The sequence below is a fragment of the Puma concolor genome, chromosome B3 (genome assembly GCF_028749965.1).
Source record: "Puma concolor isolate L17-30 chromosome B3, mPumCon1.1.hap2, whole genome shotgun sequence".
NCBI lineage: Eukaryota > Metazoa > Chordata > Mammalia > Carnivora > Felidae > Puma > Puma concolor.
In genome coordinates, this window is record NC_141672.1 from 36,850,800 (window position 1) to 36,875,541 (window position 24,742).

Below are 24,742 nucleotides of genomic sequence, written 5' to 3' on the forward strand. Positions count from 1 at the left end.
GACAAAACCCAAAAGAAGCATGTTCTTAGGAGGCAGAGCAGCTGTCAAAAAACACAGAGGCTGAGCATTCCTGATATGACTTTCATTAACTAATATGACTAACAAAATTACCCATACCCAAAACTCCTTAAAATTTCCATCAGGTTTTAATTATCCATATTAGTTATGTAAATTATTTGTAGTTATTTTTTCCTTCTAGTTAGAACCAGAAAACCACTCTCTTTACCTCTCCACTTATCTTCATAAACTATGTGTTCTCAGTCTGCCTTCCTTTCCTATCCTATTCCAAAAGGCTACATTTGAATAATAAAGAAAAATACATTTATAAAAAAATAAAATATACATTATATTTACTAAATTTGAGTTGAATGAATAATCACTACTCCTCCTACCCTCATAACATATAAAAATCGTATTTATTATATATCATCTATAAAAATTTAAATGGAAAATATTTACCCCTCCATCACCAATAAAATAGAAAACTTACTGTGTCAAAGAAAAAACCATTTAAAAATCACTAGAATCGTTTCTTTTTAATCATCAGGAAGAATAAACTTAAAAAGATGATTCTCAACTTCATTATGGATCAGAATTATATATTAAGGTCATAAAATTGTAGACTCTGGGGCCCATGACCAGAGATTCTGAATCATAAAAGGTCTGAGTTCCTGAGGATGAACCCAAAACTGTACATTTTTTTTTAATGTTTATTTATTTTTGAGAGAGAGAACAGCAGGGGAGGGGTAGGGAGAGAGGGAGACAAGAGAATCTGAAGCAGGCTCTGTGCTGTCAGTGCAAAGCCGAACACAGGGCTCAAACCCACATGAGATCATGACCTGAGCCTAAGTCAGACACTCAACCAACTGAGCCACCCAGGCACCCCCCGCAAAACTGTACATTTTAACAAGCTTCCTAAGTGATCAGGATGCAGATTATCCCTGAACCACTCTTTGATATATACTTAACCTTCAAACCTCTGTCAACTTCCCAGCAAGTCCTTTAGGTCTGATCACACAGCCCACTCCTATCTCTCATCTTAACAGCTTCAATTTCTGATAAAACTACACAGTTGGAACTAACACAGAGAAAAAATAATAGCAACCAGTTGTTGGACATATACTACTATTGGCCATGAACTTCACATAATCTATTACAGACACAAGAATTAAATGATATATGGCACAAAAACAGATGCTCAGATCAATGGAGAACAGAGAACCCAGAAATGGACCCACAAACATAGAGCCAACTAATCTTTGACAAAGCAGAAAAGAATATCCAATGGAGTAAAGATAGTCTTTTCAGCAAGTGGTGCTGGGAAAACTGGACAGCAACATGCAGAAAAATGAACCCGAACCACTTTCTTACACCATACACAAAAATAAACTCAAAATGGATGAGAGACCTAAATGTAAGACAGGAAGCCATCAAAATCCTCGAGGAGAAAGCAGGCAAAAACCTCTTTGATCTTGGCCACGGCAACTTCTTACTCAACACATCTTCGGAGGCAAGGGAAACAAAAGCAAAAATGAACTACTGGAACCTCATCAAAATAAAAACCTTCTGCACAGCGAAGGAAACAATCAGCAAAGCTAAAAGGCAACCAACAGAATGGGAGAAGATATTTGCAAAAGACATATCACATAAAGGGTTAGTATCCAAAATCTATAAAGAACTTATCAAACTCAACACCCAAAAAATAAATAATCCAGTGAAGAAATGGGCAAAAGACATGAATAGACACTTCTCCAAACAAGACATCCAGATGGTCAACCGACACATGAAAAAATGCTTCATATCACTCATCATCAGGGAAATACAAATCAAAACCACAATGAGATACCACCTCACACCTGTCAGAATGGCTAAAATTAACAACTTGGGAAACAACACATGTTGGTGAGGATGCGGAGAAAGAGGATCTCTTTTGCATTGTTGGTGGGAATGCAAACTGGTACAGCCACTCTGGAAAACAGTATGGAGGTTCCTCAAAAAATTAAAAGCAGAACTACCCTATGATCTAGCAATTGCACTACTAGGTATTTATCCAAGAGATACAGGTATGCTGTTTCGAAGGGACACATGCACCCCAATGTTTACAGCAGCACTATCAACAGTAGTCGAAGTATGGAAAGAGCCCAAGTGTCCATCAATGGATAAATGGATACAGATGTGGTATAGATAGATAGAAAGATAGATAGACAGACAGACAGACAGACATACAATGGAGTATTATTCGGCAATCAAAAAGAATGAAATCTTGCCATTTGCAACTATGTGGATGGAACTAGAGAGTATTATGCTAAGCGAAATTAGTCAAAGAAAGACAAATATCATATGACTTCACTCATATAAGGACTTTAAGATACAGAACAGATGAACATAAGGGAAGCAAAGCAAAAATAATATAAAAACAGGGAGGGGGACAAAAACATAAGAGACTCTTAAATATGGAGAACAAACAGAGGGTTACTGAAGGGGTTGTGGCGGCGGGGGGTGGGGGGTGGGGAATGGACTAAATAGATAAGGGGCATTAAGGAATCTACTCCTGAAATCATTGTTACACTATATGCTAACTAACTTGGATGTAAATTTTAAAAAATTAAATTAAAAAAAATTATGTTACCCAGGAGTGGGTGGAAAAAAAGAAGAGAAAAGAAAAGAAAAAGCACTGTGCTCTTTATATAAAACCAGAGCCCAGAACTTAAAAGGTAGCAGAAATTCTCTGGAGTCCCCTGGAAGTCCCTCTAACTATGCAACACACACAGAACCTCAAACAGCAAGAAGTCTAAACATTTGGTAAACCCTTCCCCATCCCTTCTTACTAAATATAAAAAATATATATTCCCCTCCTGATCAGATTATCTGGATACAACTGAATAGTGAGTGATGGCTTTTTGCCTCAGATCAACCTGCTCTCTATGTGTGCTATACACATAGAGAGAATAAACTATCTATTTATAATTCAATCAGAACTGTTTTATGAACGTAACAAGAACAATCAATCTTTTATCTTTTCATGATACATAAGTGCATTGTTCAGTAAGGTAGTCAGTAGCCAACGTGGCTCTTCAGCATGCAAAATATGGCTAGTTTGAACTAAGAAAATCTGTAAGTGTAAAACACACACTGATTTCAGACCTGGTAGGAATAAAAGAATGTAAAATATTTCATTGATATTTTTATGTCAATTAGTAGATAATATTTTTAATACTAAGTTAATATTAGTATGCTAAGTTACATAAACTGTACTATTAAAACTAATTTCACCTGTTTCCTTTTACCTTATTTAATGTGGTTACCAGAAAATTTAAAATTACATGAATGGTTCACATTATATTTCTATTAGATAGTGCTAGTCTATAAACTAGTGATCAATCATAAGCTCTTATGAAACTATTTCTACGTCAACCTTTCATGCCTATATAGCATCATAAAACCTAGTCATTATAATAACCAAAATTCCCTTTCTCGCTGATTTGCAAAGTGATTATATTCATATTCAGGTTCCTTCCTTTCTGATACCTTCATTCAATCTTAAAATGTTGAATAAATTCTATAGTATTTCACCTCTTCCACCCCATCTCTTCCAACCAAGTTAATAGCCTTAAAATATTCATCTTTCATCTCTAACAAGTATCATACTTGGAGAAGGGGAAGCTAAGAATTTTTCCCCAAAGGGCCTCCAGATTATCTCTAATAGGCATTATGTGGTAGCGTTAGGGTTTGGTATTTAAAACCAAATACCACTAGCGTGGACTCTGCCTCTCATTGTGCAAAGTACTATAGCTCAGCTCCCTCGTCTGTAATAATGATAATTATTATTATCATTTAACATTAAATTTTCATTTAACCTAATATTTAATATTAAAATATCAATACAATAAATTGTTATTATATGAGAACAGCATTTAGAACAGCACCTGGAACTTCACTGTTAATAAGTATTAGCTATTATCACTATTTCCTTTTTTGATCTGCCTCCTGAACCTATCATTCTCCTCTTCTGTTTCTGGCTATCCATCAGCAGGTTCTCTTCTGTTTCAAGCCTGTTGTCTACCTAATAAAATGTAAAAAATACAGAACAGCAGATGGAGCAGAAGGTTATTTGATCTGATAAAAACAAAGAATTCCAAACACAAGAGCCCATATAAGAAAGTGTACTTCATCACATAATAGATTCCTTACTATGAGAAACAGTCAAGCCAATTCTGGGACCCTGTAAAAGATATCTTCAACAGGGTTGGAATAAATGTTGCTCCCAGGTTTCACTTTAATCATCTATGTCCCTGTCAAGGTATCCAACCCAGATGTTAAAATCTAGAACTTATCCCATTGACAATACTCATCAAATCTAAAACTGTACATTCTTTTTTTTTTTTTTTAATTTTTTTTTCAACGTTTATTTATTTTTGGGACAGAGAGAGACAGAGCATGAACGGGCGAGGGGCAGAGAGAGAGGGAGACACAGAATCGGAAACAGGCTCCAGGCTCTGAGCCATCAGCCCAGAGCCCGACGCGGGGCTCGAACTCACGGACCATGAGATCGTGACCTGGTTGAAGTCGGACGCTTAACCGACTGCGCCACCCAGGCGCCCCTAAAACTGTACATTCTTTGTGGCACTTTGACTCAGCTACTGATTCATGTCTGTACACTTAAAAAATCAACAAGCTCCCACCTGCAACTATTAGAGAGCCCAAGTTTAGACTTTCATCACACTGCAACATAAGTTAAAAATCTGTCCACTCTTACCTAAAGAAAGGCTCAAAAAAGCAGGAGATAAGAAAAGGTCAAAACGTCATTTGTCACTTGTAGCATACCAAGTCTTAAGGACTTTGAGAAGATTCAGGTGGGTAGATCTTTAACTTAAGCCAAAATCTGGGTCAGCCTCTCATTACCCTCTTCATATTCTGTCATACACTGTAGACATTTGCATTATATATTTTATTTCTTTCTTCCCCAAATTACACTAAACGTATCTTACAGGCAAGGACTATATCTTCCTGAATTCAAAAGTCCACAACCCTGGTTCTGATATATTGGATACTCAACTATTTGTCATGCTGGATTGAAAACAATAGTTATAAAAACAATATCATTTGCCTTTGTGAAATCTTCGGTTTTTAGAACATTTTCATGTGAGTTCATCTGATTGTCTCAACAATCCTATAGTCACATCCAAGACCTAGTCTCCTTTTTCATGAAGTACCTTAACTAAAGCTCATAAATCAATGTAACTAATTCAAAATCATTCACTTTTGTATGTCTTAATAGGAAAACTTTTAGTGCAAGGCCATGCTGGTCGTTGGTGACAAAGCCAGAATTGCATGAACTGTATCACACCACACTACAACGTGAGCCTTTTTCAGAGAGAACCAGTAGAGGAAGGAAGAAGACAAAAGAAAAGACAGTGACAACAGTAAGTTTTGGTAATGAGATAAATGGATAGCCAGTTCTTAAATAAAATTAAATTATTTTTCACATTTCATTTTTCCTCTCTTATTAAAGTTTCAAAGTTTTATTTTCCTTCCTAAAAGTTTCTATTAAGTTTCTTACTTCATATAATTAGTCATATCTTCATCATTAAAATTATACTCAATCTCATGGGGCGCCTGGGTGGCGCAGTCGGTTAAGCGTCCGACTTCAGCCAGGTCACGATCTCGCGGTCCGCGAGTTCGAGCCCCACGTCGGGCTCTGGGCTGATGGCTCAGAGCCTGGAGCCTGTTTCCGATTCTGTGTCTCCCTCTCTCTCTGCTCCTCCCCCGTTCATGCTCTGTCTCTCTCTGTCCCAAAAATAAATAAACGTTGAAAAAAAAATTAAAAAAAAAATTATACTCAATCTCAAATAAACCAATCTATGTTTTAAAAGTTATATAATTTGGGGGCCCTTGGGTGGCTCAGTCAGTTAAGCGTCCAACTCTTGGTTTTGGCTCAGGTCACAATCTCACAGGTTCGTGAGTCTGAGTTCCAGTTGGGCTCCTCACTGACAGCAGGGAGCCAGCTTGGGATTCTCTCTCTGCCCCTTCCCCACCTGTGTGTACATGTGCGCGCGCACACACACACACACACACACACACACACACACACACACACTCTCTCTCTCTCTCTCTCTCTCTCTCTCTCTAAATAAACTTAAAAAAAAAGTTATGTAATTTTGTAAATATAGTTTCTTTACTCTGTCTTAATGAATGTATTTAACTATTCATTTGAACTCACCAGTATTCTCTGAAGTGGCTTTGGTTCAATTTTCTCTCTCTAAAAATACCCTACTATATAAGTCCACACATCCTGCTGATATTACCACTTAAACTCATGCGAGGAAAGAACTGGCAGTTTCTCTCTAAAAGCACCTACAATGAGCAATCAATCAACATTAGTTGACATCCAAGATTACAACAGCAAAGTTAACTTGCTACCTTTCGTCACTCCTGAGTTCATATTTAGAATGTCCTATAAATCTGTTTAACCAATGACTTAATGTAATTCAACTTCTTTGAATCTGTTTCCTTGTGTGTAATAAGAAAATTGGTCTAGATCTTTGGAACTTCTTTAAGATCTAAAGAGTTCCCAAGGGAATCTACCCCCAAAGCCAAGAGCACACTGTACACACTATAGGTTAACCAATTTGACAATAAATTATATTAAAATAAATAAATAAATAAAATACTGGACAGAATAAGTAAATAAATAAAAATAATTTTAATGAAGTTAATTAATTCATTAATTAAAGACTTCCTAAGTCTGGAGATTTAAATCCAACTTTACTCACCCTCTAAAAGTTGATTTCTTAAATTAATGCACATACTTGCACCTTTTCTACCCACTGTACTTAAAGGTAAGAACCATACATTTTTTAACATGGTGGTATATACATATAGATATGTTTCATTTGCTTTCCTACCTGAAAGTGTTGAATTGTTAGCTTTGGCAAAAGACTCTTTGAATTTCCTTATGTGTGATTCAACAGCAAATGACTACAATTTTAAACCAATTCTGAAAATATAACCCTGAAAAATTATGGTTAGAATCGAAGTTATGTTATGTAGCTCATGATCGACATTTCATAACTAACATCTGCAAAAGAGATGGCAATTAGTTGAGACAGTGAGACTGGCCCCAAACCTTGCTCTTAGCCACGGTTTTCATAACCCTTTTATCCAATCCTTGACTAATTGAAAACTAGACCTTAGAATGACATCTATATCCCTAAATCATAAAGCCACAGGAAGAGAGAATCAGAGGACGACCAACAAGGATGTATATTTAACTTCTTGTTTATAACAGAACTTGCTCCAAAAATTAACAGATTTACCAAATTGTTTTTAGACAAGGTTAAAGTCAATTTCCTAATAGAGTAAAATTTGAAGAAATATTTTTGAAAAAAATTTTGAAGTAAAATTTGAAGAAAAACAGATGTAAGGTTTTGCAGATATTTCCAGTCAACTTGTAATAATATCAACATTACGTCAAATTTAGAATATAAAAACTATTATCCCCCTAAATAGTTTTAGCAGATGCCAGAATCTTGATAAAAATCATTAAAGTGTGTTTGGAATACATGTATATCTATAAAATTAAATACAGAAACAAGCTGATAAAAATCATTTAACTGTGCATAGAGCAATAGAACTAAAAAGGTTCCAGAAACCTTAATGAAGAGTCACATATAATCATCACATCTGCATGCAGTTAAACATATGGCACTCCAGTTTCGGGAATCCTGAGCTCACCAAAACTTTTACAACTAAATTTGGGTTACTTGGGGTAAGGGAAAGAGATGCGAAAGGAGAGTGAGGAGCCTTTCAAAACCCCTATTTTGACTAAATCTGCAGCTGTAATTACAGCTGTTCTGAAGCTTTCTTGTAACTGCCTAATTACATTTTTTTTTAATAATAACAACCAAAAGTAGGCTTAACAAACTGAAGAATGATAGGAGGACTCCATAGTTAAAAGCTATTTTTTACATAAAATTAATTAATTTCCTATTGTTTTTGCTCTGCAACTAATAGATTAAAAATTGTTACATAAGCGCAAGAAGCTTTCTCAACTTCCTTGGGTTGTGGAATTCTCAATTTTTTTTTAACATTGAAAAGTACATTAGAAAGTACACTGCACTTCTTTCCTTCAGTAATTTTGCAGAAACTCTCATTTTATGTTTCTTCTCTTTCACCATGCCATTTATTTTACGTAACTATGAGACGAGTATGACACAAGTTAGATTTATGTACGATTTCAATAAACACAAAGAAGCCTTTTGCTATCATTCCAAACATACCATAGTCTCCCCTCCACTCTTTTCCGTAGGGTATATATTTCAAGACCTCCAGTGGACTAAAACTGCAGACAGCACCAAACCCTATATATACTATGTTTGTTCCTATACATGTAGACCAATGATGATGTTTAATTTATAAATAAGACACAGTAAGAAATTAACAACAATAGTTGAAAATAAAACAGATTGTAACAATATGCCATAATAAAAATAACGTGAATATGGCCTCTCTTTCTGAAAATATATTTTACCATCCCTTTTCTTGTAATGATGTAAGATGATATAATGCCTACATGATGAGATAAAGTGAGGTAACAACACAGGCACTGTGACAAAGCATTAGGCTACTACTGACCTTCTGACGTTAGAAGGAGAGTCATCTGCTTATAGACTGGTTGACTCTGGGTAACTGAAAACATGAAAAGGAAAACTGTGGATAAGGGGGAACTACTGGAACTACTGTATTCTAATGGTATATTTACTAAAAAAGTTACATCATGCAGAAAATGAAGTTATATACCTCTGAAGACTCACTTGTGTGTTATATTTTAGATATCACTGGCATCCCAGTTAATTCACTATATTGTTATTCGTTCAAAGGGATAACATTTGAAAATCACAAATCTGATTCTAGTCAAAGATGGCAACAAAATCTCAAACTCACATCCTCTCACAGACATATTAAATCTACAGCTAAACATGAAACAAGTCCTGCTGAAAGAAATCCAAAGGACAAATAAGAAAAAACATACATTGAATGGGTTGGAGAAGCTGAGAAACACTCTCTCCATAAACCCCACTCCCAGCAGACTGACATACAACTGAGAGGGAATTCACAACTACCAGCTTCTCCCTGAGGAGTAAAGGGTTTCAACCCACATCTAGTGCCCCAACTTTTAAGACTTCTAACTCAGGGATGAGCCCCCAAAACATCTAGCTCTGAAAGCCATTGGGGCTTGTGTCCCCAAGACCCAGAAAACTACAGCTTATAAATAAAGAAACAGTTCTTGGTGGGCTTCAGGGACTCACTGTGGCTATGCGTCTAAGACTCAGAGGTAACAGACAAAAATGCCCATCTCTACCAGCCTTTCCTGAAACAGGCCTATTTGGCTACCTTAAAAGGTGCAGCCTTAGGGTAAGGCTTCTCATGTAACACACATCTAGGGATCAGCTGTAATTCTCTCTAGAGACCAAGAAAGCCAGTGGGCACCATCTTTGTGTTCTCTCTCTGTCCAGCTCCCAGTCACTGGTATCTTCCTGAAAGGAATTTGCGTACACATTTGGTGCCTGGGCTTTGCAACTTCTGCCCAAAAGACACACCCTGTGATAGCCCAACTCTGGTGGCCAGTGAGTCTTGCATTAGCAGACTCAACAATCCTCAAAAGGATTGTAGCAAACAAATAAATAGTTCTTAAGTAGCTATCTCCCCAGGGCTCAACACACAGGAAGGAGACAGAAACACCCATCTCCCCAGTCATTCCCAGAAAGAAGCCTATTTACATAATTTAAAAGCTGCTGCCAGAGGATGAGGCTTCTAATTTAGCATACATCTACAGACGGATGTCAGTCCTGCATGAAAACTGGGAAGCCAGCAGACACCAAATGTGCATTCCCCTAGTAGATCACTATAAATCACAAACAGCTTCCTGGAAGGAGCTTGTACACACATCTGGCACTCTGAGTACCGTGGCTTCTACCCAGGGGATACACTACTTGATTGCTTGGTTCTGGGAGCAAGCAAGGATGGCATTCACAGGTCCCCTAAGACAAAAGCAAACAAATAGTTCTTAAGTTTCTTAATTGGCTAACCCCCAAGGCTCAGAACAAAGGGAAGAGAGGGAAACACCCAGATCCCAGTCTTGCCCTGAAAGACACATCTACTTGCATACTTAAAAGCTGCTACCTGATACCTGAGGAGCAGCTGGGTGGCTAAGTTGGTTAAGCATCCGACTTTGGCTCAGGTTGTGATTTCACAGTTTGTGACTTCAAGCCCAGCATCAGGCTCTGTGCTAACAGCTTGCTCAGAGCCTGGAGGATGCTCCAAATTCTGTCTCCCTTTCTCTCTGCCCCTCCCCCACTCACACTCTGTCTCTGTCTCTCTCAAAAATAAACATTAAAAAAAATTTTTTTTAAGCTGCTACCTGAGGGTCCAGCTTTCATTCAGCCAGCATATAGGTGGTGACTGATCCTCCACTTGGAGACACTGAAAGATCTTGAAATACTCTCAACTACTGGGAGTCATGAAGAAGGCAGCTTGGACAACCACAAAGGTCTGAGAAACAACCAAGAGCTAGGGCCAGGCTGAATAAGATTCAGCATCTACATGAGACCATTCCATCAAGACTGGGACATGTGACTGTTTTATCTAATGCACAGAAGCCAACACAGAGAATTAAGAAAAATGAAGAAACAGAGAAATATATTACAAACAAAAAAATGAAACCTCTGAAACAGATCTTAATAAAAGGGAAAGAAGTGATTTACCTGATAAAGAGCACAAAATAATGATTACAAAGATGCTCACTAAATGAAAATTTCAACAGAGATAAAAAATATAGGGAAGTACCAGACAGAAATCACAGAGCTGACGAATTAAATAAGTGAGCTGAAAAATTCAACAGAAGGGATTTTACAACATATTAGATCAAATGGAAGAAAGAATCAGCAAATTTGAAGACAAGGCAGTGAAAGTCATCCAAAGAGGGACATAAAGAGAAAAAAGAATGAAAAAGAGTGAGTGAAGCTTAAGGAAATTGTGGGACACCATCCAGTACATCAATATATTTACTATGGGGTCCCAGAAAGCAAAGAAAAAGAGAAAGGGGCTGAAAGCCTATTCAAATAAATAATGGCTGAAAACTTTCCTAACACAGGAAAAGAAACAGAACTCCAGATATAGGAAGCCCACAGAATCTCAAACAAGGTAAATCCAAACCAAGATACACTATAATTAAATTGTCAAAAGTTGAAGACAAGGACAGAATCTTAAAGGCAGCAAAAGAAAAATTTATGTTATGTAAAAGGGAGTCTCCATAAGATTACCAGCAGATTTTTCAGCAAAATCTGAAAAACTTTTGCAGGTAATAAGTTCAATAAAGGTGCTAAAGAAAAAACTACCAACCTAAAATATTCTACCCAGCAAAGTTGTCCTATAGAGTTGAAGGAGAGATAAAAAGTTTTCTAGGAAAGCAAAAGTTTAAGGAGTTCATCAATACTAGACCAGCTTTGTAATAAATGTTAAGATGACTTCTTCAAGCTGCAAACAAAAGGATGAAACAAATTAGTAACAAGAAAACAAAGAATAAATCTCCCTGGTAAAGGTAAATACTGTTCATAGTTAAAATCAGATTAACATAATTTGTAACAAAGGTAGGTAAATCACTTGTAAATCTAGTATGAAGCCTAAAAGACAAAAATAATATAATTTGTTAATGGATACACAACGTAAAAAGATGTCAATTATAATATCAAAAACAAAATGCACTGAGGTATAGTAAAGAGAGCTTTAGTATGCATTTGACATAAGTTGATATCAAATTAAAACAGACTATCACAAATATAAAATGTTTTACATAAGCCTCATGGTAACCAGAAAGCAAAAACCTGTAACATATATACAAAAGGTAAACAAAAAGAAATCTAAGCACACCACTATAGACAAGTATCAAATCACAAAGAGATTTAAAAAAGGAACAAAGGAATTACAAAACAGCAAGAAACTATTAACAAAATGACAGTTAAGTCCATATCCATCTATAATTACTTTAAATGTAAGGGACTAAGTTCTCTTATATGTCTTAAGGATATATACAGATTGAAAGGAAAGGGATGGAAAAAGATATTCCAGGCAAAAGAAAACTAAAAGAAAGCAAGAATATTTACACTTACATCACACAAAATAGCGTTCCCAGCAAAAGAGTGCATTTGAGACAAAGAAGGTAATTATATAAGACTAAAGGGGTCAATACAACAAGTGGTTGTAGGATTTTAAAATATTTATCTATCCAACATGGAAGCACCTAAATATATAAAGCAAATAATAACAGACCTGAAGGGAGAAATAGACAACAACACAATAATAGTAGAAACCTTAATACCTCAGTTTCAAAAATGGATAGATCATCTAGAAAGAATATCAATATGAAAACACTGGACTTAAGACTTAAACTACACATTAGATCATATGGACACAAAAGAAATTTATAAGACATTGTAACAGTAAGAGAATACTTAAATACACATGAACATTCTCCAAGATACAACATGTTAGGCCACAAAACAAGTCTTAATAAATTTTTAAAAATGAAATCTTATTAAGCATCTTTTCTATAGTATCAAACTAGTAATCAATTACAAGAAGAAACTTGGAACATTGACAAATATGTGAAGATTAAACAACATGCTATTGAACTACAAATGGATCAAAGAAAAAATAAAAACATTATCTTTAGACAAATTAATATGGAAATACACAATACAAAAGCTTAAGGGATGCAGCAAAAGCATTTCTAAGAGGGATGTTCAAAATAATAAATACCAACATTAAGAAATAATAAAAAACTCAAATAAACAACCTAACTTTACACATCAGGGAACTAGAAACATAAAACGAAACTAAGCCCAAAGTTAGTCAAAGGAAGAAAAAAAAAAAAAAAGGAAGAAAGGAATGAAGTAGAAATAAATGAAATAAAAATTAAAAAAAAAATCAATGAAACTAAAAGCTGGTTTTTTGAAAAGATAGACATTTAGCTAGACCAACCAAGAAAACTGAGAAAGAACTCAAATAAAATCATAAATGAATGAAGAGACATTACAGCTTGTATCACACATATACAAAAGATCATAAGAGACTACTACAAACAATTACACACCAACAAATTGGACAACCTAAAAAATGGACAAATTCTTAGAAATACACCAACCTGCCAAGGCTGAATCAAGAAAAAATAGAAAATCTGAACAGAACATTTACTAACAAGATTTAATAAGTAATCAAAAACCTCCCTACAAAAAATTCAGGACCAGATGGCTTTACTGGTAAATTCTACCAAACATTTAAAGAAGAATTAATACCAAACTTTCTCAAAAATCTTCCCAAAAATTGAAGAGAATGGCAGAAATTCATTTTACAAGGCCAGCATTACCCTGATATCAAAACCAAACAAGGACACTACAAAAAAGAAAACTACAGGCCAATACCCCTGATGAACATGAATACAAAAATCCCCAACAAAATATTAGTCAACAGAATTCAACAACACATTCAAAAGATCATTCACTATGATCAAGTTGGTTTTATTCCTGTGATGCAACAATGGTTCAATATAGGCAAATCAATAAATGTAATATAGCACACACAAAATGAAGGATAAAATTCATATTATCATCTCAATAGATGAAAAATATATTTTAAAAAATTCAACATTCTTTCATAATAAAAACTCTCAACAAACTGAATATAGTGGAAACATACCTCAAGAAAATAAAGGCCACATATGACAAGCCCACAGTTAACACCATACTCAATGGTAAAAAGCTGCAAGTTTTTCCTCTAAGATCAGGAACAAGACAAAGATGTCCACTCTCATTGCTTTCATTCAACACAGTACTGGAAGTCCTAGCCAGAGCCATTAGGCAAGAAAAAGAAGTAAGACATCCAAATTGGAAAGGAGTTCACAGAACTCACCATTTGCAGTAATATGATATTATATATAAAAAAATACTAACACTCCACACACACACACAGAAAAAAAACCTGTTAGAACCAATCAACAAATTCAGTAAAGATGCAATATACAAAATGCAAAATACAATATACAAATATCACTAAGAACAAGTTAGAAGCAGAAATTAAGAAAATCCCATTCACGGCGCCTGGGTGGCACAGTCGGTTAAGCGTCCGACTTCAGCCAGGTCACGATCTCGCGGTCCGGGAGTTCGAGCCCCGCGTCGGGCTCTGGGCTGATGGCTCAGAGCCTGGAGCCTGTTTCCGATTCTGTGTCTCCCTCTCTCTCTCTGCCCCTCCCCCGTTCATGCTCTGTCTCTCTCTGTCCCAAAAATAAATAAAAAACATTGAAAAAAAAAAAAAAAAAGAAAATCCCATTCACAACTGCATCAAAAAAAAAAAAAGAAAATACTTAGCAATAAATTAGCAAAGGAGATGAAAGACTTGTACATGAAAACTATAAGACACTAATGAAAGAAACTGAAGAAGACACAAATAAATGCAAAGTACAAAAAAAACCTGTGCTTACAGACTGGAAGAATTAATATCGCTAAAATGGCCAAATAGTCTAAAGCAATCTACAAATTCAATGCAATCCCTATCAAAATTCCAATGGCATTTTTCTCAGAACTAACAAATCATAAATTTTGTATTGAACCACAAAAGACCCCAAAGAACCACAGCAATCTTAAGAACAAATCTAGAGGCCTCATACTTCCCAATTTCAAATTATATTACAAAGCTATAGTAATCAACACAGTATAATACTGACATAAAAAAAAGATGGGGCACCTGGGTGGTCCAGTCTGTTAAGCATCTAACTCTTGATTTCAGCTCAGGTAATGATCTCATGGTTTGCAAGACAGACCCCAGTGTCAGCGTCTCTGCTCATAGCACAGAGCCTGCTTGGGATTCTCTCCCTCCCTCTCTCTCTCTCTCTCTCTCTCTCTCTCTGCCCCTCCCACACTATCTCTCTCTCAAAATAAATAAACTTAAAAAAAAAAAACACACACAAACCAATGGGACAAAATAGAGAGCTCCGAAATAAACTCATGCATATATGGTCAATTAATATTTGACAAGTCAAGAATATACAATGGGAAAAGGATAGTCTCTTCAATAAATGGTGCTGGGAAAACCTGGACAGTCACAGCCAAAAGAATGAAACTGAGCCCCTATCTTACACTGCAGACAAAAAACAACTCCAAATGGATTAGAGACCTGAAATGATAAAACTCTTAGAAGGTAACATAGGGGGCAAGTTCCTTGACATCAGTCTTGACAATGATGTTTTCAACTTCAAAACACCAAAAGTAAAAGTGACAAAAGCAAAAACAAACAAATGGGACTTTATCAAAAAGTTTCTGCAAAGCAAGGGAAATCACCAATTAAATAAAGAGGAAACCTATGGAATGGAAGAAAATATTTTCAAACCATATACCTGATAACGGGTTAATAACCAAAATATACAAAGAACTCATACTACTGAATAACAAAACAAAACAAAACAAAAATACCTGATTAAAAAACTGACATTTTTTTCCATAGAAGACCTACAAATGGCTATTAGGTATGTGAAAAGGTGCTCAGCATCACTAGTCATCACCAAATACAAATCAAAAGTACAATGAGATATCACCTCACACATGTTACAATGGCTCTCATCAAAAAGAAAAGTACTTTAACAAGTGTTGGTGGCACTGTAAACTGATGCAGCATACCATGGAGAATGTATGGAGTTTTCCTCAAAAATTAAAAATAGAATTACCCAAATGATCCAGACATCCCTCTTCTGGGTATACATCCAAAGGAAATGAAAACAGGATTTCAAAGAGATACCTGCATTCCCATGTTCACTGCAATATTATTCTCAATAGCCAACATATGGAAACAACCCAAGTGTCCATCAACAGATGAATGAATAAAGATGTGGTATGTGAGTGTATGTAAGTGTGTGTGTGTGTGTGTGCGTGTGTGCGTGTGTGTGTGTGTGTGTGTGTATAATGCATTATTCATTCATGAGGAAAAAAAGAAATCCTCCCATTTCCAACATAATGAATAAGTCTTGAGAGTATTATATTAAGTAAAATAAGTCACAGAGAGAGAAAATACTACATGGTATCACTTATATGTGAAATTAAAAAAAAAAAATCAAACTCATAGTAACAGAGGGTAGAAAAGTGGTTGCCAGGGACTGGGTGATGAAGGAAACAGGGAGAGGGTGGTAAAGGAGTATAGACTTCCAGCTATGAGATGAATAAAGTCTGAGGATCTAATGTAAAGCATGATTGCTATGGTTGATAATACTGCATTATATAAGTACTAAGAGAGACTATATGAAGTCACCATTATGCATATATTAAATATTTTACAATATATGTCAATTTACTTCAATAAAGCAGAATAAAACTGAAAAAGATCACAAATCTATGGAACTTCTTAAATAATTGATTTGTTAATTTTTAAAATGCTCTAAATGACTGAGATTTTACATTGCATGTTTTTATTTCTATCTGTGGGTAGCAGGAATTTCTACAAAAACATCAAGAGTAAATGAAGGTATTTTCTTGAGAAGAAATAAAGGATAAAGAAGCTTTTCAGAGTTCCCAAGATTTAAAGATATGGAGACTATAAAAGATACTTTCCAGAAAATTAAAGAAAGCTATGACAGTGGCATTTGTATCATATCACCAAATGTTATGAGTGGAAGAGAATGAGATTTAAAGTAGAAAAGATTCTCACCAGTGACATACTATTTAGTTGTAGATAAATCTTATCTAACTTCCTCTGAATACCAAAAAAAGAAAGCCACATTATGGAACTTTTTGTGATATTTTGCAGAACAAATAAAACCATAAATAACATTATCATAATTTACGGAAAGTGCTTAACTATACATGAAAATACTAAAATATTGATTATATCTTAAACATTTACCCTGAGAGCTTCACAGTAAATCAAATATATTTTCCACAGTTATGGTAAGTACATCCATGTAGAAATAGCAGATATGCCATTCTTCATATATGTGTTTTTTTCATTCAAGCCAGTTTAAAAAGTACAAGGTCTATGGTGAGCTTGATTAGGAAAAAATAAGAAACTTGCCTCACTTTCTATATTCTAAAAATTAGAATGAAAAGCCCCAATAATCCTAAATATAGTGGTCAAATATTCATATTTTCTCAATGTCTGAATAGGCCAAAGTCTTCCTTGGATGCTAACTAAGGCAATCTTGCATTTAAATTAAAAGCTAAGCATTACAAAAGGGACACAGGAAGCCACAAAGCAAGAGCAAACTATCAGATAATAAAAGGATTTATGTATTCAAAAAGGACAAGGATAATTTAATTTCAAAGCACAGATTATATATACAGGAGAATGGATCCACCTATAGTCAAAAAGTACCTCATAAAGGAAAAGAAATCACATGAAGCACCACACTCAAGAATGAACAATGTTAAGTATCAGCTGCTAGAAACCAGTAATGCATTAAATAGATACAAGAGAAGAGATGATCCATTTAGTCACAAGCTGAGCTCCCTGAAAGCCAAGGTAGGCTTTGGAAGGTTGGCTGTAAATACCAACGTTCACAAACCAGCTATCAAAAATAATTTCATTTGACTTCTACTAGAATCATCACAGAAATATAAGGCAAACTTTTTAAAAAAATGAATTGCAATTTAAGTTGAAGATGTGTCATCAACTAAAATAGCTGCTGCAAAACCCTATTCAAATCTCCCAGCATTTCAAATCTCCCTTCCAGCCTTCAAACTACTTTGAAGTTTTTCATTATCATACGTTACCATTTCCTCTACTGCAGAGGAGCTACATAACGGAATCCAAAACACAATGCAAAGAGGGCAGGAAGAAAAGACTGAAAGAACTTTCCAGCTCTACGAAATACTTAATTCCTTGTATTTTATAGTTTCATAAAGATATTACCTCTAAGATCAAGAGCTAGAAGCTGTCTAAAATCATGACCAGGATAATGGAAGGGCCCTTATACTAGGGTGACAGGGGTAGAGGGGGAGAAGACAGCAAGAGCCAATGATAGAAAAATCTACTGTGCAGACACTAAAAACCTGAGAATTTGCCATTGGTCTACTCACGTCCTTGACCCCCACAGCTGATTCTCCCTAAAATTCTTGATAAAATCCAAACTGTCCAATGGCTGCTACTCTACAAGATCAATTCTCTGAGAACCATCCTTGACCAACTATTCCCCCAAACTATGCCTAACCCCTTCTGCTAATGCCCTATAAAAAATTCTGCCATCCTTCCTCAAGTTAGAACTTTCTTTCAGAGCATTTTCTAATACAGTCATGCTGACAGTGCTCTGTTTCGTTTTCTTTGAAACTATGAAAATACAGAAGGTCAAAGCAGCAGGAATTGGCTTCATTTTTTATTTTCTTGATGGGTTTCAAGGTAACTGTGGGCACTATTTCTGTGACTAAATATAATCACCAGGGAAATAGGCAACAGAATAGAAAAGCTTCCACTGGTCATTAAAAAATATAATAAAGACAAACATTTATTAAGCACCTTACTACACTACTATGCACTTTTATGTAACTGATTCTATTTATTCTTCATTACAACCCTTGGGATATTCTTATGTTCATTCTACAGATGAGAAATCAGAAACTTAGTTTAAGAAACTTACCCAGTTAGCAAGTGGTAAGTACAGGAATTAAATCCAATTATACCAGGGCAATTCTTTCCACTTCACCAAAACCACCAGCTACATTGCTTTAACTCCAAGTACTTGCTATAAGAAACAACTGCATTCTTCTGAGCCCCTTGTGTTCTGTTAGGTCTACTTACTGCTTTTTTCAATCTTTACCTAAGCAAGCCTCTATGCTTTAAACTTTTCTTCATGTAATTCATTTATTGTTTTTACTTCTTCCTAAGCACTCACTAATGATCCTCAAGTATCCTATAGCTAACTGTCTCCCATTAGTAATGCTGAACATAACTTCAGAATTAAAACAATTGTACTCAATCACAATTCTTCAGTAGATATTTTCTGGACACTTCTCAGATTTTTCTCTATTTTTTTCATATCACAGTTCAATAATTAGACTCCACTGTTATTAGCGTAGTGTATGTTTTAACCAATTAGAAATAATATTGCACATAAAGTATTTTTTAAACCCAGGTATTCTACATGCAAATTAATTGACTTTTTTATGGGAATAGGGTCATTTTGGGGGGAAAAAATAACAAAACTGTGCACAATAACAGATACTTGCATTATCTAGGGCTAAAGCATAAAAAAATAGTAACTTTCATCTCAACAGACACACATAAAAAAGTATTTTAACAAAATCCAATATCCATTTCTGATTTGAAGTCTCTGCAAACTAGAAATAGAAACAAATTTAATAAATCCAATAAAGGGTATCTATGAAAAATCTATAATTAACATCATACTTGTGTAAGAATAGATGCTTTCCCCCTAAAATAAGAAGACTAGAATATCCATTCTCACCATTTCTATTTACCATTATACCAGAGCATCTAGCCAATGAAGTCAGGCAAAGAAAAAGAAATAAAAGGCACCCAGAGTGGAATTAAAGAAGTAAAACTCTCTTCATTCACAGAAGACATGACTATCTATGTAGAAAATCCAATGGAATCTGCCAAAAAAAAAAAAAAAAAAAAACCAGAACAAAACAAAACAAAACAAAAACTAGAACCAGAAAATGAATTTAACAAGGCTGCAGGATATAAGCACCAACCGCATTTTCATATGTTTGCAATGAACAACTCAAAAGTGGGATTTTTAACAAAAACAATACCATTTATAAGAACATAAAAAATATACACTTAGGGGTAAATCTGACAAAATCTGGGAAAAATCTGTATAATAAAACCGTAAAACACTACTGAAGGGAACTGAAAATCTGAATAAACAGTGATACATTATCCATGGGTCAAAAGACTCACTACTGTTAAGAGGTAAATTCTCCCCAAATTTATCTATAGATTCCAATGCAATTCCCACAGATTTATGCATAGATTCAGTGAATATCCCAGTAGGCTTTTTTTTTTCCAGACATTTAGTAACTGCTTCTAAAATTCAGATGGAAACGTAAAAAACCTAGAACAGTTGCATCACTCTGGATCCAATCAGAAAAGAGAAGTCACAAGGAAATTTGAAAAGGGAAAGTTAAGTATAAAGAATATTAACTATAACAGGGCTCGGTGTAATAACAATTAACTAGTGAGAAGCAAAGAGAATACAAGAGCAGCTAACACCTCCTAGGGCTGAGACAAGAGTGCCGTTCTACAGGGCAGAGATCAGACCCTGTCGGAGAAAGCACAGCCTTGTCTCACTGAATGACAGATAAGTCATTCTGGTGCCATGCCAGCAGAACTTGCTGGAAATTTGCCTTGTGAAACTTGGCAGAAATCCATTCATAAGGGGGCTAGGAAAAACCATTTATCTGGCAGCGTCCCGTGAAGGCAGTCTGCTACAAACCCACACGAGAGGTACAAAGAGAAGCTAGCCTTGGGTCATTGGCTGCTGGGTTACTGCGGCCCTCTGAGCACTAAAGAAGCTTAGTGCTGGTAAAGTCACACATACGGCAAGAACTGTACACTAAGGAAGCCATGTGGGCTGATTCTAGAGAAGTTGAGTATGCTGCTGGAGCTTGCCAAGCAAGCACACAGAAACCAAGAAGCAAAACTTTTTCCTCCTGCAATGTCTCTGCAGCACTCTCTATTGACAAAGCCCAACACTATGCCAGCTGGCAAAAGAAAAATACTAAAAAAGCCAGATCCATTTTCACAGAACAGGCAAAAAGGGAAAATCTGGAGCTAAGATGCAATAAATCAATAACCAGCACAATAGCCAAAATAACACTGAAAAAGAAGAAAAAAGTTAGGTGAGTAGCACAACTTGGTTTCATGACTTCTTATAAAGCCACAGGAATCAAATAGTAGTAGCACTGAGACAGGCAAGAGATCAGTAATGAATTGGGTAATCAGAAATAAACCCAGACATATATGATCAGCTGATTTTAGGCAAAAGTGTAAAGGAGGGCCTGTCAACAAATGGTCCTAGAACAAGTGGATATCACAATGCAAAAAAAAAAAAAAAAGAACCCTTATTCAATTTTCACTTCACATAAAAAACACTAACTCAAAATGCATCATACCACTAATCATAAAACCTAAAACCATAAAACTTCCAGAAGATATCTTAGGAGAAAGTTTTTATAACCTTGCATTAGGCAAATATATCTTAGATACAAAAACAAGAACATGATCCAGATAAGAATAAATGGATAGCCTGAACTTTCATCAAAATTAGAAGTTTTTATTCCTCAAAAGAGACTGTTAAAAGAATGAAAAGATAAGCCACCATCCAGGAGAAGACCTCTGCAATACATAGAATCAAAATATATAGGAAGCATTCAAAACTCAATAATCAGAAAACAACCCAATTAAAATAATGGGTAAAAGATTTGAGCACACATTTTACCAAAGAAAATATACAAGTGGTAAATAAACACAAGAAATAATGCTCAATATCACTAGTCATTAGAGAAATGGAAATTAAAACACAAGTAGATAACATTTTACACCTACTAGAATGGCTAAAATTAAAAGGAATAACCATACCAAATGTTGATAAGATACAGAGAAACTATCACACACTGCCAGCAAGAACAAAAAATGGTATAGGCACTTTGAAAAACTATTTGGCAACTTCCTAAAAAGTTACACAAATACCTACTATATGATCCAGTCATTCCACATTTAGATATTTACCTAAGAGAAATTAAAATATATGTCCAGGGGCATCTGGGTGGCTCAGTTGGTTGAGCATCCAACTTCAACCCAGGTCATGATCTCGTGGTTCACAAGTTCGAGCCCTGTGTTGGGCTCTGTGCTGAAGCTCAGAGCCTGTAGCCTGCTTCTGATTCTGTGTCTCCCTCTCTCTCTGCCCCTCCCCCACTCGTGCTCTCTCACTCTCTCTCTCTCTCTCTCTCTCTCTCTCTCTCTCAAACATAAATAAAAACATAAAATTTTTAAAAATAAAATATATGTCCATACAAAAACCTATATATTAATGTTCATGGCAGCTTTACTTCTAAGAGCCAATAACTAGAAAGAACTCAGACTGTCCATCAACAGGTGACTGTGTAAACAAATTTGGGTATTATCCATATCCATCCAAATGGATATCCATATTACCCATATGTGTCAGTTATCAGTTTATTGCCCCTCAGTTCTGAATGAGTATTTCAAGGTATGTTTTGTGATAAACAACAAAATCCCTTTAAGTATTCCTCCTTTAACATGAGCACCATGCTAAGCTTTTTCAGTAGAGGACATTGAAGGGTCAGTGAAGTAGAAAGAGGCTCTCCAACAGTTTACGGAAGGGACTTGGTGGGAAGGAGTATGGAATATGTAGGTGAGGACTTCTAGTGGGGTGCTGTCCCAATCACTCAGAAAAAAACACAATCCTCCTGCAACCTTGAAGCCTCAGCCTGATAATAAACTGTCAACAGTTTATTCTGCACGTGGAAACCAGAGCCCCCCAGTATTCAGAAGTGCTCTTGACAGTGCCAGCACCTATAACCCCTCTACAAGACCCCATTCAGACTGAACACAATTGTCTATGGCCCACAGGGACACACACCACTTACACAGAGTTCCTAAATCCCTTGAAATTTCCTGACAGGAGCATCTTTGGTTCTAATGAGGCTACTCTTGGTGAGCTCCAAGATAGCTTCAGTATAGGGTCTGGTCATCAGAAAACCAAACCCTGATTATAAACTTGGAACTTCCACCCCCACCCTTTATCTTCTAGTGTCCAGCTGGACACTGACTTAATAACCAATCATGCCTGTGCAATAAACCCTCTACCAAATACAGGGTTGAGCATCCAAGTTGATAAACACATCCATGTGCCAGTAGCTGTGCACTCAAGGATCCTTCTGGGCTTCATCCTATGTATCTCTTCATCTTGCTGTTCATCGTTATCTTTAAGTATATCTTTTGTAATAAGATGGTAAACATAAGTGTTTCTGAGTTCTGTGAGTCATAATAGCCAATTAAAAAACCTGAGGAGGGGGGCGCCTGGGTGGCGCAGTCGGTTAAGCATCCGACTTCAGCCAGGTCACGATCTCGCGGTCCGCGAGTTCGAGCCCCGCGTCAGGCCCTGGGCTGATGGCTCAGAGCCTGGAGCCTGTTTCCGATTCTGTGTCTCCCTCTCTCTCTGCCCCTCCCCCATTCATGCTCTGTCTCTCTCTGTCCTAAAAATAAATAAACGTTGGAAAAAAAAAAATTAAAAAAAAAAAAAAAAAAAAACCTGAGGAGGAAGTCATGGGACCCCTCCCAATTTGTAGTGTAGTCAGAAGTGTGAGCTACCCACTGCTTGCAACTAGCATCCAAAGTGAAGGGTAGTTGTGTGGGACTGAGCCTCTAACCTCTGGGGCCTGTGCTAACTACTCATTGGTATGCTCAGAGAATTAAAGAGTTGCTTGGTGTGGAAAACCCACACATCTGGTGTCAGAAGTGTTGTAATTACAGGAAATGAGTTTTCTTTTACAGGGTCAGATACTATGAGGCACTACTGACACAAAGATAAAAAGTCCCCAAAATTAAGAATTTCTGTCCTATCATATTTACACATAGGCAAGAAATCAAAAGAAATAGTTGTGTTAGATGGCATCATTAATGGCATTATTTCAAACTGATTCCAATAACAACCAGAAACAAATATAATCAATGGTTTTTAAATAACAGTAGCAAAATATTTGTTTTTTTTATGTAAGAAAATTTTAAAGCCAATTCCTCCACTCTCAAACTGAAAAGGAACATTCCAAAAAGATACCATTTACGAGACAATGGATGGAAATATGTACAAGAATCTTGTAGATCTGTGATAGATTTAACATTTTTGCACCTATCTGTACCAGGCACAATAACCAAAATCACCCCACTCTTCTGAACACCAATTCCTCTTCTTAGTCTTGCCTTCTATCCCTATCATTCAGCTTACTGCTGATCAAACTAAGAAGCTTAGGTGTGTGCAAGAACAGATAGCAAAAACAGGCAGGGGCACCTGGGTGGCTCAGTTGGTTAAGCATCTAACTCTTGATTTCGGTTCAGGTTGTGATCAGGATTCCTGGGGTCAAGCCCCCCTTGTCAGGGTCTGCACTGACAGCCTGGGATTCTCTCTCTCTCTCTCTCTCTCTCTCTTTCTGCCTCTCCCCATCTCGCACTCTCCTCGCCATCCCCCCCCCACTCTCTCTCAAAATACATTAAAAAAAGTATGAAAAATGCTGACTTGCACTCACAATCAATTACAAACTAAAACAAGAGATTTTTTAATCAACTGAGAAATATTAAAAGTTGAATAATACCCAGTGTAGAGAAAATATGAGGAAAATGTTTGTAAATTGGTGCAACTTTTCTGAAGGGAATTTGTTACTATAAATCAAAAATCTAAACAATAATTCAAATATTTTGAGCCAACAATTCTATCCCAAGGAGTTAATGCTAAGGAATAATTGCACAAAATCCTTTGTATGAATTAATACATATGTTATATAATATATATGCCTTGGATATCTGTATGTTTAAAAAAACACTCCTGAGGGAATTCTTACAATCATCCGGTTTGGGAACCATGCATCAAATCTATGTATTAAAAGAACTAACATCTAATCAGCAACTTTTATAAGCCCAGTACTATACTGACAAATACATTATTATCATG

The 24,742-nt window shown here is 35.9% G+C and overlaps 1 protein-coding gene across 19 annotated transcripts in view; it reads right to left on the reverse strand.

Moving 5' to 3' along the window:
* The window catches only part of FUT8 (fucosyltransferase 8), a 313,352-nt gene that overhangs the window by 215,859 nt on the left and 72,751 nt on the right, over positions 1 to 24,742 (reverse strand). For 6 of the 19 annotated variants that reach the window (XM_086709513.1, XM_086709507.1, XM_086709516.1 and 3 more), the window contains exon 3: positions 8,635 to 8,688. The exons of the other annotated variants lie outside the window; for them this stretch is intronic. The gene's annotated coding sequence lies outside the window, so the exon portion shown is untranslated. The remainder of the gene's footprint in view (positions 1 to 8,634; positions 8,689 to 24,742) is intronic. 19 annotated transcript variants of the gene reach the window in all.